Raw genomic sequence first — 17,504 nt, forward strand, 5'->3', positions numbered from 1 at the left:
TTCCCAATTTTCACCACATATTTCAATGAAAAAGGTTTTTATTTAGTGTCTAAACTATCAAACACAACAAAAAAGTTTCCAATCTGAGTTATTAACTTAAAAGAAAGTCAATGAAAAGAACGTTTATCAAGTGATTTGATTCTGCTTGTTCATGCTACCCACCAGTAACCGTCTATGGCGCTGCGCACAGTACAACTGTAGCCATGTACAGCGGTAAAACAGGTCGGTACAGGTACAGCGATTGTACCGAGTTGCTTGCATGGTTCTAGCGCTGTACATGGTGACAGACATACAATTTTCGAAGTACAACGCAAGTACAGCTGTATGTCTGTCATAAGTATAACGTACAAATCTAAACCTAGGTGGCGCTGCGGTGAAAGTGATGATGGTTTTAAATATTGCAATGTGAGTTTATGGAAGGCTTGTAGTTCTTTCCATAAATCACAATGTTATAGTCATAGAAGATTATTGAATTGCGATGAGTTTGGAAGAAATTTAATTCTGCGCAATTTAATACATAACATGTTATTTTCTCACCTCTTTCAGTAGTGAAAACTAAATAAATGTTGACAATGGTTTAATCAAAAAAGGAAATTCTAGAGCACAATCAAAAACAAGTTGAAAAATGCATGGTTCCTGCATGTGGGAACTACCTTGGAAAGTCCGGAAGAGAAATATACGTGATTTGTTTTTGAGTTTTAGGTTATATTATCATCATTTTCTTAGTTCAAAAAGAAAATCTAGATGTCTCACCGATCGTTTACGTTTTGCGTTAGATCGCCAATTGAAGTTAACATTATTTTATGAAAACGTGACGTCTTTTCTTGTTTGACTCTCTTATTTCAACAAATCCTACGTCGATGGTTAGAAAGTGGCTTGTGTTGTATAGTGTATTCATAGAACTTCTTATATTTTGAGCTCTGGACACACGACCCTTGTGACCCATTTAGCGCTAATCATTCAATCTGGATAAATTGTACGCTTCTTTTGTGTCTCCTTCATTCAGTGTGTATATTTATTCCTAAACAGTGATCAAAGACGATGATGACTGTCAGCGGTGTACACGCACACATCGCCCGGTACGTATGTAGCCAACAACACAAGCGAACGTTTTCCCATCCGTCAGTTCGTCTATCTGCTTTGCCGTGTGTTGTGTCAAAAAAAGTGGCAATGATTGCGTTCCGCAGTTTAGCTAGCATATTTCACCTTAATTTTGTGGTAGTTCGTGTATAATTTGTCGAAATTTTGATTCGTGATATGTGCAGTGGATTGCATCTGTTATAATCTTCACGGGGCACCAGTGAAGAAGGATGGTTTCAACCGGATAGAAAGCGAGTTATACAGTGTCCAAAAATAATGACCCTAATATCAGGGTAAAATTTGTTTTAATAAAGAGTGTGTGCTATTAACGAGAGAGAGAAATTTCACAGCATATAGCTTGATTTGCTTGGCAGAAGTGATTTGTGCCGTTATAACCGTGCCAATCGTTAACATAGTTCGAGAAAGAATTAGGTAGGTAAATTTGGCTATGAGTGAAGCGATTACTCAGTCAAATATGAATTTGCTAGTAGTTGAGTTCGGATTCCGGATTCCACAGCGTAATAATGTCGTGCCCGTTAATATGTTTCGTCTGCGGAAGATTAATTGAACTGCTTGGTTGTCCCACGAATGGCTAGAATAAAGATAAAAACACAAACAATCCTGCGATGCACTTTTGCGAAGGGGAGAATTTCAAGACACAAACTCGTGGGTGGGTAGTTTAGTTTGGCTTTGAGCCTCCCTTCCTAAAATTCTGTCTCAAGAAGGAAGGGAGAATGTGTACAGCCGAACGGAGAAAAGAATCCAATTGAGAAGGAGGTGGAAAAGGTGCAGATGGTGCACACATATACGCGTTCATTGCCGTGTCGTGTCGATTCTCGCCCTTCCATTCAACAACGGAAAGTGCACGAGAAGTGGCTTGAGTGGAAAGCATAGTAAAAGTGTACACTGTTCGCTTGTGTGCGGCAGACAGGGAACCCAACACATCTAAAACCGTTATAAATTTCTATTTTTGGCGACGTGAGTTACCGCGGAAGAAATCAAACGAATTTAGCACTGAGTTACTCTGTGTTGTTATTGTTGGATGAATCAGAAACGGGAATTTGGTGTATCACGAATTCAAATTCCAATTCTAATAAGCATTCAATTTTTTAAACTTACATTTTTGTGTAATATTTCTCTTGATTCAGTAATTTGCATAAACCTATACCGAAGAAACCCACTCTCCTCTACGGAACTCACACATCACTCAGTGAGTACCGATGATTGCTTCCCCTTTTAGAAGGGGTCGCTCAATCGCTCAACACGATCCCTACCAAGGAAGAGTTTTTAGTGGTGGGATCAACCAACATCCTCCTCTGGTAGAATTATTCTCGTTTCATGTGTCTTATCACTCCCGCATTCACAACTGCAACTACTTGTTGCCGACAAATAATTGTTAATCGCATATACCATTGCAAGGTTTGGTTTGAACGATTTTACAACTCCGTCAATCATAATGATGGTTGTGAAAATGGCCGGAAATGGCGCATCGGAACATTGAAAAGACACACAAAAAAACTTGTTCTGTTTTCCTGACGCCCGATCACGACATCAGCCTGACAAGCAGGAACAACATCAGCGTTTGAACACACAGAGTTGCATGTTGGTCGAACGCATCGTTTCCCTCTCCTTTTACTCCGTCAGTATGTATCAGTTTACCATGCCATGTTTTCCCCCTTCTTGTTCGGATCAACATTTTCCCTACGCTCTCTGCTCCTCTCCTCCGAGAGGCAACTGGCGCTCGACCGTTTCATTGTTGCACTCTTCCGCCTTATGTAAACCGGTATCGGTCTCTACAGGATCCTCATCGGGCGGCGCGTGGCACGAAAAAACATATACCTATGCTTCCTTGTGCCTTGGGCAGGAGAAGCTAACAGCTGTCTGAATTTTGTTTGTTTCAGCACAACATGCACGTTGGCATTTTTGATTATAACTCATAACATAGAATAACCAGTTAGAAAAGGAATGGTTGTTCTGAAAATGGTACTCGAAAAGAATTGTCACGAGATTCGGAACGGATGTATTTTCCAGTTTCCGATGTATTTTGGTTAGAAAGATGGACAAGTTCCTGGGGCGTATGCTTCAGCGTCTGTTTCCACCTTATGCCTTACAATGAAATAGAGCAAAATCATAATCATAATTATCAATTTCATCGAATGGAACACTTTTCCCAGGTGAAGTTTTTCTTCGATTGAGGCCGAACCGGACAGCCTATGACATCGTTATGATGTTGTTTTAGAAATTCCCCCCACCGATTCACCCACCCAAACAGATTTCCATGCTTCTTAACACAGTAAGGACAACAAGTTTTGGGGCAAACTTGGATGCTTCATTTGTTAGGATTCCACGAATGAGATCGTTTCCTACGTTGTGGATGAGACGAAGGCGAGCCATCGGTAGGCCTTGTTAGATTCTTGACAGACCAAGGATTTGACCATCAAGTGTCGAAAACACGGGTTATTTCGTGATCCATCCGTAATAAACGGAACACGAAACACGAGAATACTCGTGAGCGGTCCGCATGATGGAAAAAATCCTTCTTCGCATATGGTCGAATTTCAACAATGGCAGATTTATGGAACAAATACAGCGCGGGCTCGATTATATACAGTTTTTGACTTCTTTTCACTCTATAATATCAAATCCTGTATATAATCGAGTCAAAAAAAAAATTTATTGGTTTTTTTGCATGTAATTTTCGTTTTTTGAATATAAAAGAGGAATTTGATTTTTGATTCATCCCCTTAAAGTCAGAAAACACCTGTCTCACTAAAAAAAAAAAGTTTTTCAAAATTCTCGCAGGAAGTGATAGACGATCAAATTTGATGGAAAAATCCTTCTACGCATTTGTTCGAATTTCAACAATGACAGAGTTATTGAACTTTTTTTTGTTTCGGACTTTGTTGCCTCAAACTGGCTCTACATTACAAAGTACGCTACGGAATACAATTATGTTGCTTTCATTTGAAAGATAAGAAAAATTAGTACAGGATATAGTAGTGGAACATCCTAACAAATTAGTTCATTTTAATAACATTTTGGAAGTGAAAAACTTTAAATTTAATTGTTTTTAATGTGGTATTATTAATTTTATTCTAAAAAATCATATTAAACTAGATTGTTTCCATCAATTAAATTGAAGCTCTCTAACCGCCCTACAATAGCCACTTAAATTACATTTTAACGTTGAAAGGTTACATTTCTTCTTAAAATAAGTCATATTTGAAATATAAAAAAAAAATATTTTTTCCAAACTGTATATAATCGAGTCCAAAATTGTATATTATCGAATCACATATAATTGAGTCCGACCTGTAACATTTTATAGGTGAAAAACTTTGAAGATTGTCGATTTGAAGGTGGTATACTTAATTTTATCCAAACATTTATAATAAACTTGATTGTTCCTATCATCCAATTCAAAGCTCTTAAATTGCTCTTCAATTCGTTCTTTGACACCCTACTTCTATCTTTCTTAATTTCGCTGCAATATCGTTATAAACCATTCCTGGCGGAATTCAAGTAAAATCTTCAAGAATAACTAATTTTTATTCCACTGTTTTCATAATAGCCAATAAAATTTCACCTTAGCGTTGAAATGTTACATTTTCTCTTGAAATAAGTCAAAAATTGTATATATTCGAATCATATATAATCGAGTCTGTATGTAATCGAGTCCGATCTGTATTACTTGCGTCGTGTTTATTAGTACTTAGTTGAGATTTCTTGGAATGCATTATTAGTGGCGAGCTCTAGAATAACGTTTGCATTGAAAAATTGACAAAAATAACCGATTTTTCATGGCTTTACACTTAGTTGAGATTTCTTGGAATGCTTGGAATGCATTATTAGTGGTGAGCTCTAGAATAACGTTTGCATTGAAAAATGGACAAAAATAACCGATTTTTCATGACTTTACACGTGTGTGTGTGTGAAGCCATGAAAAATCGGTTATTTTTGTCCATTTTGTCCACACGAAACTACCCATGCAGCATCAATCATAGTAACCCATGACAGCTCTATCCGTCGAACTCTAACCGTGATGGCGAAAACAGTGAAGCTACTCCGTTCAGAAGTGCGCGCGTTCAAAGAATGGTACCCCGCCGCGTTGAAAACGGACATCGTGCGGATGCCGGATACGCCCGTTCCGGCATCTACAACATCTTGGCACTATTGGACAACAATCAGAGCGATACGAAGCTCCAAAGAATGCTGAAGAGGAAGATCGAGGGAAAAGTGGCTACATCGCTGCGTGCGCTTGGCCGGGAGGTCGGTGCAACCGGCCAAACAGTGCAAAAGTACCTGATGAACATGGACATACATGTCAGGAAGCGGAAGTCCCGTTCACTGGTCTCGGAGCTGCAGGCAATGACACAACGGGTTGAAGATGATGATCAAGTTGATGTTCCCAGCGAATCGCGACGTGGTGATGGTGATGGACAACGAGACCTATCTCACCCTGGATGGCGACGACTGGCAGGGCATTTCGTATTTCAGCGAAAGAAGTGAGCTCCGAAACGAAGTTTATTTCCTGGCAACCTGAGAAGGTCGCTAAGAAACTCTTCTAGTATTCCTCTAATCGACGATATATTCTTATCCTGAGAAGGTCACCGAGAAAATTCTTTTAACTCGCAAAAACTGACTATGAATTTCGACTTTCGACTTTCTACGTATTATCTACTTGTATTATCTTTCAAAATAGAAAAGTAAAAAATGAGAGAACTGAAGAATTGAAGAATTTATGAATTTAGAAGGTAACCGAGATACCTTCTGTAAAATCAACAAGACTTAAAATATATATCGTTATTTATCGCGTATATTTTTAACTGAACACCAATTGCGAAGACGGAGAGTTATCTCTCGGAAACCTGAGAAGGTAATCGAAAAAACTTATCCAAAACTAATCGAACCGGCGGTATATTCCGTGACCATCAAACTTTGTTTTTGTCGAACATCAATCGGGACGGCAGGAAGGAATTGAAGAATTAAAAAAACAAAGAATTAAAAAAATAAAGGATCAAAAATAATTCTTTTAATCAGAACGAAAGCGCTTCGATGATTACTATATGTTTGATTTCGCGGCGGCGAACTAGTACGTCTGAATAGACCACATTCTTCAAACAGATGCCATTCATACGGACATAAATTTCAACGCAAGTAAACATTGAGAAAAAATGGGAATTGAATTTTAAAAATAATAATAAGCACATTAAATACGCATACAATTATACACACACAAACATATACCCTCCACATCATCTTCTATAATAACTTTATTTGATAATAATTGAGAATAAAGAACGATCTCATCAAATTAGAATCCGAGTGTATATTTGCAATTCTTCGATGGAAAATCTTGTACAGAATAATCCTCTTCGTCGTAGAACATGATTGATTGCATACAAGCTTGCGTGAATGCATCTCCAGGTAGCAGAATATTTGGTGATCATATTGCCAAAGCATCAAAAAACACTACCACATATACTTCGCGTTTTACTGTCTAAAGCCTTATAGCACAACACACGCTTGGATAATTCACTCTAACTGGAATGAGTGAACACAGGAGACGAGCTGCGTTGTGACCACTACATTCACTAGTAGCACAAATGGACACCAGGCGGAAATCTGTTTTCAATATTTCCGAATTCGTGAAATGAAGATAATCGATTTCCCGTTGAACTCAGACATTGAATCTAATTCACTGCGGCAGACGAACGGGTTCCTAACAGATATTTACACTTTTTAGTACGAAAATCCCTTTCTACGACCGGAATTTATAAAACAAACAGGAGCGTGAATGCGCACGTCTACCGCAAACCGAACACATAAGGATTCCCCTTGAAGGCCTCCAAAACTTATCGAGTACATAAACTTGAATTTTCAGTTAGTGTCCATCTTTCCCTACTCATTCTTATTTTTTCAAAGCTGCCGGACACATTCATTTTGCAAAATTTCTGCCTCAAAGACATATGTTATAAAAAAAAAAAACCTAGACTATTGATTTTTGGTGATATATTTTTTGTGAAATTCACGAAAAAAATCGTTTACTTGTGGTGTCTGTCTTTACCACCCTTCCCCTATGTAGAGATGGGCAAACCGTTCATGAACTGTTCAAATGAACTAGTTCACTAAAAAGAGTGAACGAACGGTCGTTCTTTTTTACTGGGCAACAGTTCACATGAACTGCTTACCCAGTTCAGAACGAACTGTATACGAAGACTGCTGGCTGAACTGTGTATACAGTTCAGTTCAGAACGAACTGTACGGTGAACGATGAACTGTGTATGCAGTTCAGAACGAACTGTTTACGATGACCGCTGGCGGAACTGTGCGTACAGTTCAGAACGAACTGTGTATGGTGATCGGTGTATAAGAGGAAGGCGAGTGAACGTGTGATAGACGAATGCTGCTGCAAGGTAAATAGCCCTCAAATAAACGAATGGAAACAAGATAGCCTCATGAAATAACAAAAATAAGATGTCGGTATTGTCGTTTTCATAATAAAACGCAATATAAAATTAGATTGTTCGATCATTTATCAAACAAAGTTTTAATTTCATATTTTCAAGTTGAGGGTAATAGATCAGTAAGACATGCAAATCTACCTCACAAAAAAATACAGTTGAAAGCGAAACGACTCAAACAGTATTTTTCAACAGTAAATACAAATTTGTGTCGCTAATGCGAAATGTTTTTATATTATATCACATTGTGCTCGATCATTTCGAGAAAGTCTTTCGCGGTTTGGTAGTTTTGCTATAGCAGTTATTGCAAAACATTGAAGAAAAGCAACGTAACGCTAGTTTGTGCTGAAAATAAAAAAAAATCAAAAACATAGTTTGATTTTCTATTCTGCTAAGATATTTTTAACAAAATTCGGACACATAATTATTGCTAACAAACAGCATTTTTTGAATGAAAAGAACAGTCCTACATAACATCTCACACTTTTTATACATGATATGGCATATCCCTCTAATGTACGAAAGAGTGAGTGAACTGCTCAAAAGAACTAGTTCACTTAAGTGAACGGTTGGTCACTGAACGCTTCATTAAAGTGAACCATTCTGCCCATCTCTACCCCTATGTGAATGGTTTCTCTGCCTAAATGCGGAGCCGGAATTTGAAACCATGTCAAATATTCAGTGCAGACGAGAGCGACTCGTACTTCGTAGTTATTCCATCGACAATGTACATCAACAGAGACTCGTCAAATGATTCTTTGACAAAAGTGAATGAGAAGCGCTTCACAAAAATCTTTGGAAAACATATTGTATTGATTATTGTTTTTCAGTTTGAATTTTAATTATTTTTCAATAAGAAAACTTTCAAATCATAGTCCTATAATATTTCAAACTATCATTATGCACCATTTCGTTGTTGTAAATGTCCATAAAGTAAAACCAAACGCAGCACTCCCCAGCACCTGAGTAACCCCAAATCGATCGCCGTGCGCCACGGGCGAAGATGACCGCCACAAGATCTGCGCAGTGAAAATCTGAATGGACGATTGAATCGTCATCGCCCTCAGCAGCCTGACTACCGCCGACTGCTCACGTAGAGATTAAATTTCACTTTCGTTTTTCATTGTGCGCGAGGCGGAATTTTAAACTCGAATCGACGAGCGTTGGACGTGTGTGTGTGTGTTTTTTTTGTGGTAAATTGATTCCTGTACATAGCGCCTAGTTCGTGGAGTGAATGGTTTATTTTTGAATGCGTGTATTTATGTAAACAAACTTTTTTTTTCTTTCCATGGGTCGTGTTTCATGCCAAACCACGCAGTCAGTATTTCGCACTGTACTGGATGCGTTAGTTCGTACATTAGAAGTTACTCTTATTTGTATTCTTATGAGTTTTGGGCTCTATTTTTCTCAAATTGTATTTATGGGGGGACCCCGGTCTAAAAAATCGAAAAAATCGAATGTTTGTTTTTTTTTACATTTTTGGGAAGCTTATACCCTCAGAAATGTTGTCCTAAAAGGATTTTTCGATATTTGATTTCGCTGGATAGTTACAGTCAAAAGTATGAAGTCACCCCAAGGGACATAATATTGCTATAAGAGTTTTTAAACGCATTTTTCTCGAAAGCATATTTTTTCAACTGATGGTATCGATGGTATCTACTGGTGGTATCTCCTCGATCAATTTTGCTGAAATTTTTATCAGCCTGCAAAAATGGATTATCTAAACCATTATTTATTTATTTTTTCAACACCGTCTTTTATTAGTACAGACTGAATGACTTACTTATAAACTAGTTGTAATTGATAATTCTTTTTTTAAAGGCATTCTTCGTCAAATTGAAATCGAAAACATCACATACAACATTGAACAGACGAATACATGAATCTAGCGGGTTGTTGTAGCCGTAGTTTATCCTATGGAATGAAACCGATAGTTGAGATGAATTCCTCAAGCGTCGATTAGGAATACAGTCAACTCTCCCTAACTCGATATCCAAGGGGACCATCGAGTTAGGGAGGTTTCGAGATACAGAACATTTTTTCATAATTTTTTTTATGTCATAAATTGAAAATATATTATATTAGGGTAAATGTCCTAATTATGGCATGAATTTGAATTTTTGATTCATCCCCTTCAAAACAGAAAACTCCTTTCTCACATGGAAAAAAAAATTCCAGAATCTCTCAGGAAGTGATAGACGGCTACGAACGAACGAAAATATTGATTAAGTGTGTTATTCAAACTAAATTGTAACGATCACACAGGAACTAATAAATCACAAAGAAATTTTCAAATAGTTTCACAGGAACATTTTTCAACATGATTTCAATATTCCGGACATATACTTCAAGTTCGAATCAACGTTCGAATTTCTACACAATCATCTGAACCTTCCTGAACATTCTCCAACTCGATAGGATTACTATCTTCAGCGTTTTTCTCAGATTTTCCAACACTTTCCAGTATGTCGGTATCTGGCATCAGATCACAGCAAATGACGTTTTGGTCCTTTTCGCACTAATCATGCAAGGACGTTGATCAATCAAACGGTACTGTACTGTCGACATCAGCAAGCTCACGACGCATCAATTATGCCATCGGAATATCACCATCATCATTAGTTTGCGTTTGATAGTGTTTTGAAAATTTTTGGTCCCTATAGGAAATATACAAAACTAAAAATATTTCCAACAATTATACATGACAATAAAGTTTTCTTTACCCTTTTTTAAGTTTTTTTTTTCTTTTTGATGTGGTTAAAACATGTCATGTATGACAATTTCTATATGTTTCACGACCAACTTATTCAAAGGGCTTATCTTTTTCAGTTTGAATGAAACTAGAATTTTATATAAATTACTAGCTGACCCGGCAAACTTCGTCTCGCCCAAAATTTATTTTTCGTTATCACATCCACATTTTCTTACTAAGCGCTGTTCATGGGTCCAATCGCAGAATTATTCATTGTTTAATCTTCTAATCTACCCTTTAAAATTACCTTTTACTGTAAAATTCCTAGTACTTCTACCAAAACTCGGCATTATAATATCAGATTATTTTCAGACACAATTTTCGTTAAAGATTTTTCAACCACTTGCAAATAACATGTTTCTCCGTTACGTTACATTACCCCCTTAAGAGAGGGGGGAGGAGTATCTAAGCACCATAGATTCATTTATTGCACCCTAAAACCTCCACATGCCAAATTCCATTTCATTCGTTCGATTAATTCTCGAGTAATGCAGAAATTTGTGTTTCATTTGTATGGCAGCCCCCCTTAGAGAGAGGGGTGGAGCGCCTAACCACCATAGAATTATTTATTGCGCCCTTAAACCCACATATGCCTAATTTGGTTTTATTTGCTTGATTAATTCTCGAGTAATGCAGAAATTTGTGCTTCATTTGTATGGCAGTCCCTCGCTGAAATGTTCATAAGGTTGACATCTAGATGGCGCCTCTTGCAAAAATCTATCATTGGCTATCTAAATTGGCAATCACAAAGCACCATCGTTCAATGGACACGTGTCAAAATTTGACAGCAATCGGTCGATTGGTTCGTGAGTTACAGAATTAAGAGTGAAGCAACTTTTGCTATTGTGAAAAAAATGGGAAAATCACAAACCAATGAAAACGATGGCAAAATTGCATGATTTGGGCTTCGAATTGCTTCCGCATCCACAGTATTCTCCAGATGTGGCCCCCAGCGACTATTTTCTGTTCGCAGACCTGAAGAGAATGTTCGTTGGCAAGAAATTTAAGATCGATGAAATGATTACCGAAACTGAGGCCTATTTTCAGGAAAAACCGAAAGAGTACTAAAAAAATGGTATCAAGTTGCAATATATTGAATAATAAAATAGAATTTTGCAAAAAAAATAGTTTTACCGTGTTACCTTATGAACTTTTCAGCCGAACTGTGTTTTGCCTTCTGTTTAGCTTATTTGAAGTTTTTCTTATCTGGGCACTTTTTTGTTATGGGCTGTCGACATACCACGTGGACAACGTTAGGAGGGGTAGGGGTTAGGAGATGTCCACGGTGGGGGGGAGGGGGTTTTGATAATGTCCACGTGGACACGTTAAGTATTTTTTAAAGTAAACATTCAAGCTAATAGTCAAAATTGAATGAGATCTGTTTTGTCTTTACACGATTTTTTTAACTTCACGCCCGCCCTGAGTACTCAGTATTCATCAATAAACAGACTGAACTGCCTGAGAGTGCTGCTCGGCCAAACATCCATATTTTTCCATATGACTGAACCTCTTTCCTAACATGTATATTCTGAAGGTAACGTACATGATCTAGGATCCTTCAATTTATTCCAATCGGTAATAGAGGACCATTAAATACGTCAGGATAAAGACACTCAATAACACAAAGAATGTTGGATTTTTTGTAGTATTAAAAATCACGACTTAAGTGCGGGTTGAACTCAGCTTTTGCTCATGATGACAAAACTGTTTGGTTTTTTTTCGAGAACTCTCAAGGATTTCTGAACATTGAAACGAACAACAAATTCTTCCATGAGTGTACGCGCCGTATCTCTCCGTACGGCCTCCGGCCGTATTTCTTGCAATGATGTTGTTCTTCATTGATGTCTGGTAATTTTTTTAATCCGCTTCTTTTGAGTTGTCTGGAAAGTTCATGCTGCTACTGCTGATTAGTTAAAAGAAAAAATCAATCCTTGATGCACATGAATTAGTAGATTCGCTACAGTTGTCGAAAATCACCTTTCATGAGAAACGACACATCACGAAAAACGCTACAATGCATGGACTACATATTAACCCATATTACGGAACCCGATCGGATTTGACATATCGCAATTCGAACGAAATAAACTTTTGTATTCTGCATTTCAAGGTTGCAACATTTGCACAATCCGATAGGATTTGACTCGATCAGATTAAGGGGGATAGAGACACGAATTTCGGACGTATCATCGAGCTCCGAAAAAATAAAACAAAGAATATTTTTACCATCCATTATATCACTATTTGCTTATCTATCTTTCAACAATAAAACAAAAATTGAACGGAATTAGAAGCTTATCAAGTGAGGGGGTTAAAAAAAAAGTTGTGCCATGGCGTACACGATTTCAGCCCTTCTGGTTATCTGAAACAAACAAATCGAACATATTCTGAATCAGTAAAGTTGCCACTATCACATGAACCTCGGACAAGTCAAAAACGTGTTTTATGACAAAATGGCGGAAATTTGAAGAATTTTTTTTCGAGTTTCTTGATTTTTTTTAAATAGTAATGTTACGAAATTATGATTTTTTATAGGTTCATGCGATAGAGAGATGCATACAGATTGTATTCATATAAACATAAATCGGATAAGTAGAACTTGAGATATCGTGTAAGCCAGTTTGAAAAAATATGTTTCGAGAAAAACGCGTTTGAAATTAATTGTTATGGCCGTACTAGATAAGATATCGCATCACTAAAATGGCTATAACTTGGTAAATAATGAGATTTTCGAATAGTCTCTTCTATGGTATGTTCTTAAATGTCTGAATTAGAGAAAAATGAAGAAAAAAATTGATTTTTTTCCAAATTTCTAGACTAGAATATCCTCTTAAAAAACGCAACATTGTGCTAATTTCAAATCCGGAATAAGGGTTTATTTTACCGAAAAACACTTGAAGGGACTTATCTCAATCTGCGGTTCGTTTCATAAACGCGATGAATATACATATTTGTAGCGAATTGTAAAGGACAAATCATTCACAAGAATGTTGAGTTAGAAAAAATCTTAGCAAGTGAATGGAACCCCGAAGCAGCTTTTCGCTTGAAAAAAGTTATGGCTGGGTCTGGTAGGACTGGAAGAAAATCTGTATCATGAGCTTCTACCAAGCAACTAGTTTCGATTAATTACAACATGTACTGCCAGCTGCTGAACCTATTAAAATCAACGATCCATAACGCTTCTAGGGCGCTTCTAAAACTCCACCCGCCTTACTCACCAGATATTGTATCTTCAGATCATAGCATAAGTTCTGAGAGTATGGAATTCTCAAGTTGCATGAAGGATGATGAAATATTCAGGAAAAAACGGTACATCTATGATCGAAAAAATGTATGCCTACAAAAATATGCTTTTGATTTTTTTTCCTTAGAATCGGCACGAATTTTTCAGGACAATATTTCGCATAATTTAACAATTAAGGGTTGTAGGTCAACGGAATCATCGATCACGATGATACTGCAGATGTTTTGTTTTTACTAGGTTCCTGTAAAAGCAAAAGTCATCGATGTTTAGAAATTCTGTTTTCAAACAAAGTGCTTGATTTCATTGCCAGCTTTAATAATAATACTCGAGAATAAGTTCACAATCGATATTTTAAAATGGATATGGAGATAACGTAAATGGAATTCGGAAGAAAATAAGGGGGAGGGGGGTGTTTAAAATCATGCTTTTTCTGTCCACGTGGTATGTGGCCAGCCCCTTTCTGTTTTTTTCTGGAATGCAATTTGATAGAAAAAATCATCAGAAAAACTTTTATTTTTGTCAGTACAACCCGAATGAAATTCAATAAGAACATAATACAGGTAAACTTCGATATAACGTACATTTCACTTTCAAAATTGTACGTTGTATCGAATTGTACGTTATATCGAAGCATAATAAAGTACTCACAAACGTAGTCTATAATACATTATCGTGTTGCTGTTTTAGTAAAGTTAATGAATAACTTCAATCAGAAGACGAAGCCAGCCTTTCTCATGATGTTTCCCTTCGTACTGTTGATTAACGATTGATTCATTTAGAATCCGGAATCACAAAACCAGCTGTATTTCATAATTGATTGAAGGTACAAAACTTGTTTTAGCATCACAATACAGATGATTCATTGTTCTATCAGAAAAAAAATATTGAAAAAATGTTTCCTTTACACTTTGGAAATGTGTACGTTATATCGAAGGTACGTTATATCGTTTCCCTGTACATTAGATTTACCCGAGTGCACCCGGAATACATTCAAGGCGTGTTATTTGGCTTAAGAAATCTCAACTAAGTATAAATAAATGACGCTAGTTAATGCCATACGTTGAGACGGCAAAAGTTCCACAGGGAACGTTAACGTCATTTAAGAAGAAGACATTAGATTTTAAGAATGATTACGATGTGTTCACTTTTTATTTTCACGAAAAAAGAAAATGAGAAAAAAATGAGTGGGTATTTTATTTCGTCAACTTTTTGTGTAGAGAATTTTTGTTTTCTTGCAAAGAATTTAGAAGTAACTGAATTAATGATAGCTCACTTGACCGAGAGGGTAGCAATCTGAAAGCTTTGGATTCGATTCGAGAAAATGATGAAGTTTTAGTCACCAAAAGGAATACATTTAGCTGATACTGATTTAAGTTTGAATGTTTTAATCCTCACAGAACATGCGCATATTCCGCGCAGTCGATTAGTACCATAAAAACAGATTTTTTTTGCGCCCTGTCATAGTATTCAAGCGTTAATGTTAATTTTGTATGCGTATCTGGACATCCGTGATGCCTTTGCTTTTTTTTCTGTCAACTAAGGAAACCAAATCGGCTCAGTCCACCTAATAAATTAAGTGCCCATCGAGTGGGGCACCGTCCTCAACGCTTTTGTTTCGCTCCATTTCTCCGCGGCCCCAACTGTGTTGTTCGTTCGATTGCGTAACAGCGTATAATCGATTCGCGGCAGTGCCTTTCTAAATGCAAGAGTAGCGATGAATCTCCGATTGAACCTAGGAACAATGCAACGCGTTACGCTGCGCCACGAATATAATGCCCATAACGATCGACTAATGCTCTCTAAATGTACTTTAAAATGAAACATCAACCGATAGCAAAGTAGCGATGACTTCAATTGCAATGACGATCATTGCTCGGCTGGCTTCTTATACGCTTTCGATCGATCAAAAGAAACATTAAACCACTATCGAAAGCGAGAAGGAAGAGAATGAAAAATGATGGCAATCGGCGCGCGAAGCAAAAAGAGAGACAGCGACATGTATATGCAAAATGCTGTCGAGCGCAGTCAGTTTTAATTTATAAAAAAATTATATTAAAAACTCTCTCCACTTTCTAAATTTCTTTCTCGCATACAAACGAAGAAGTGACGGCACCGCGGGCCAAGGAAAAAAGCAGTGGAATAAAAATAAGACGCAAAACGTGTTGGGCTTTGGAGCGTTCGCTTTGCCTCAGCCGCCCATAAAAAGAAACTATTCACCACATTGTAGTGCGGCGAACCGCCATCTGTGAAGACCGCGTCTGCCAACAACCGACGGATGATGCTTTCGGGGAAATACTCACACGCTCTCTCAATCTGTTGCCCCTTTTTGCAGCATCCCCACCGAACGATGCCAACATGAGTGCCTCCCATGCCACCCCTCGCAGGCGATTCTTACTCTCAGCACGCACTGACAAACACACACCCACACCCACAAAGCATCGAGCTCACAGCTGAGAACTTGGATCATGGCGCACGCGGCAAGAACACGCGGCAGGGCATTACATAAACCCACCGACCGGAGAGAAAGAGAGACCTAAACGCGGCATCCGACAACGAACCTGCTTCACTTTTGCTTTCCTACTCGTGGCAATAATTGACATTTGCGCGCGGCGACCGCACGGCCATCGGAAAAAGTTAGTCCCATTCCGTGCACGACCGTTGTTTCTGCGGTGATGTGTACTGGCAATGCAAATCCGGATCTAAAACTACAGGTAGCGATCGCAAAGTTTGTGTTTTGAACCGTGTCGTTTGGGGGAACGAGAGAGAAAAAAAAGTTTGAGTGTGCGATACTTCAATCCCGGATCTCGGCGGCCTGGGGCGGTTGACTTCGACACACACAATGGTGGTGGCGCGTAGCGGAAAGTGTCTCAAAGCAATCAATTTCGTCGGCTCAAGTAGAAAAAAAAATACCGATAGCCTCAATTAATGGCGTTTTTGATGGCGATAACGGCAGTGGACGTCTTTTTGACCGCTTGCGCGTGCAGCTTTCTGTATACTAATAGGATACGCGTAAACTGCCGCGAAAACACTGTTGCTTTCGTACAATAAAGGCCACCAGCTTTTGTCGCAACACGTCCAGTGGCTGCCGGTTGTATATCGTTATAAACTGTTGAAGTCATCGAGATGTTATTTTTAGCATCGGGTTTGGGTCGCCTGCTTCCGCCACGCATTTATTGACCTAAATTAACGAAATTCAATATGGACTGTCCCAGAAAGTAATGTCATACTTGAAATTAGTAAAAACTAGTAAGAGTACCGGTACGTTTCTTCGTTTTTTCCAAAAATAATGCTTTATTTTGCAAAAATGGTTATCAATTTAATATTCAAAGTATCGCCCATCGCTAGTCACAACATTTTCTCATCTTTTTGGCAATTCACGGATCCCTTTGCGGAAATAATCGGCCGGTTTGTCGGCTAACCACGAGTCAATCCAATTTTCGACTTCCTCAAATTTGGAGTAGTGCTGGTCAACCAGGCCATGTTGCATCGATCGAAAAAGGTATTAATCGGACGGAGCAATGTCTGGAGAATACGGCGGGTGGGATAGGACATCCCATTTCAGCGTTTCCAAGTATGTTTTGACCGATTCCGCGACATGCGGCCGAGCATTGTCGTGCTACAAACTATCTTTATCGTGTCTTTGCTCGTATTGTGGCCGTTCTTCCTTCAGAGCACGGCTCAAACGCATCAATTGTCGTCGGTAGAGGTCCCCCGTAATGGTTTCATTCGGTTTTAGCAGCTCATAGTACACCACACCCAGCTGGTCCCACCAAATAGACAGCATAACCTTCTGGCCGTCAATATTCCGCGCGGCCGTCGATGTTGATACATGGCCCGGGTATCCCGATGTTTAGAATTGTCGTAATGAACCCACTTTTCATAGCCAGTAACGATTCGATGCAAGAAAAACCCTTTCTTTTATGCCGTTGAAGCAGTTGTTCACACGTGAAAAAACGGCGTTCGA

At 38.2% G+C, this 17,504-nt stretch overlaps 1 protein-coding gene across 3 annotated transcripts in view; it reads left to right on the forward strand.

Annotated features, from left to right (window-relative positions):
* The first annotated feature begins 1,123 nt into the window (after positions 1-1,123).
* LOC129776967 (transcription factor mef2A-like) overlaps positions 1,124-17,504 on the forward strand; it is a 62,962-nt gene continuing 46,581 nt past the window's right edge. For all 3 annotated transcript variants that reach the window (XM_055782954.1, XM_055782957.1, XM_055782958.1), the window contains exon 1: positions 1,124-1,512. The gene's annotated coding sequence lies outside the window, so the exon portion shown is untranslated. The remainder of the gene's footprint in view (positions 1,513-17,504) is intronic.

Source organism: Toxorhynchites rutilus, chromosome 3 (assembly GCF_029784135.1).
Source record: "Toxorhynchites rutilus septentrionalis strain SRP chromosome 3, ASM2978413v1, whole genome shotgun sequence".
In the NCBI taxonomy this organism is placed as follows: Eukaryota; Metazoa; Arthropoda; class Insecta; order Diptera; family Culicidae; genus Toxorhynchites; species Toxorhynchites rutilus.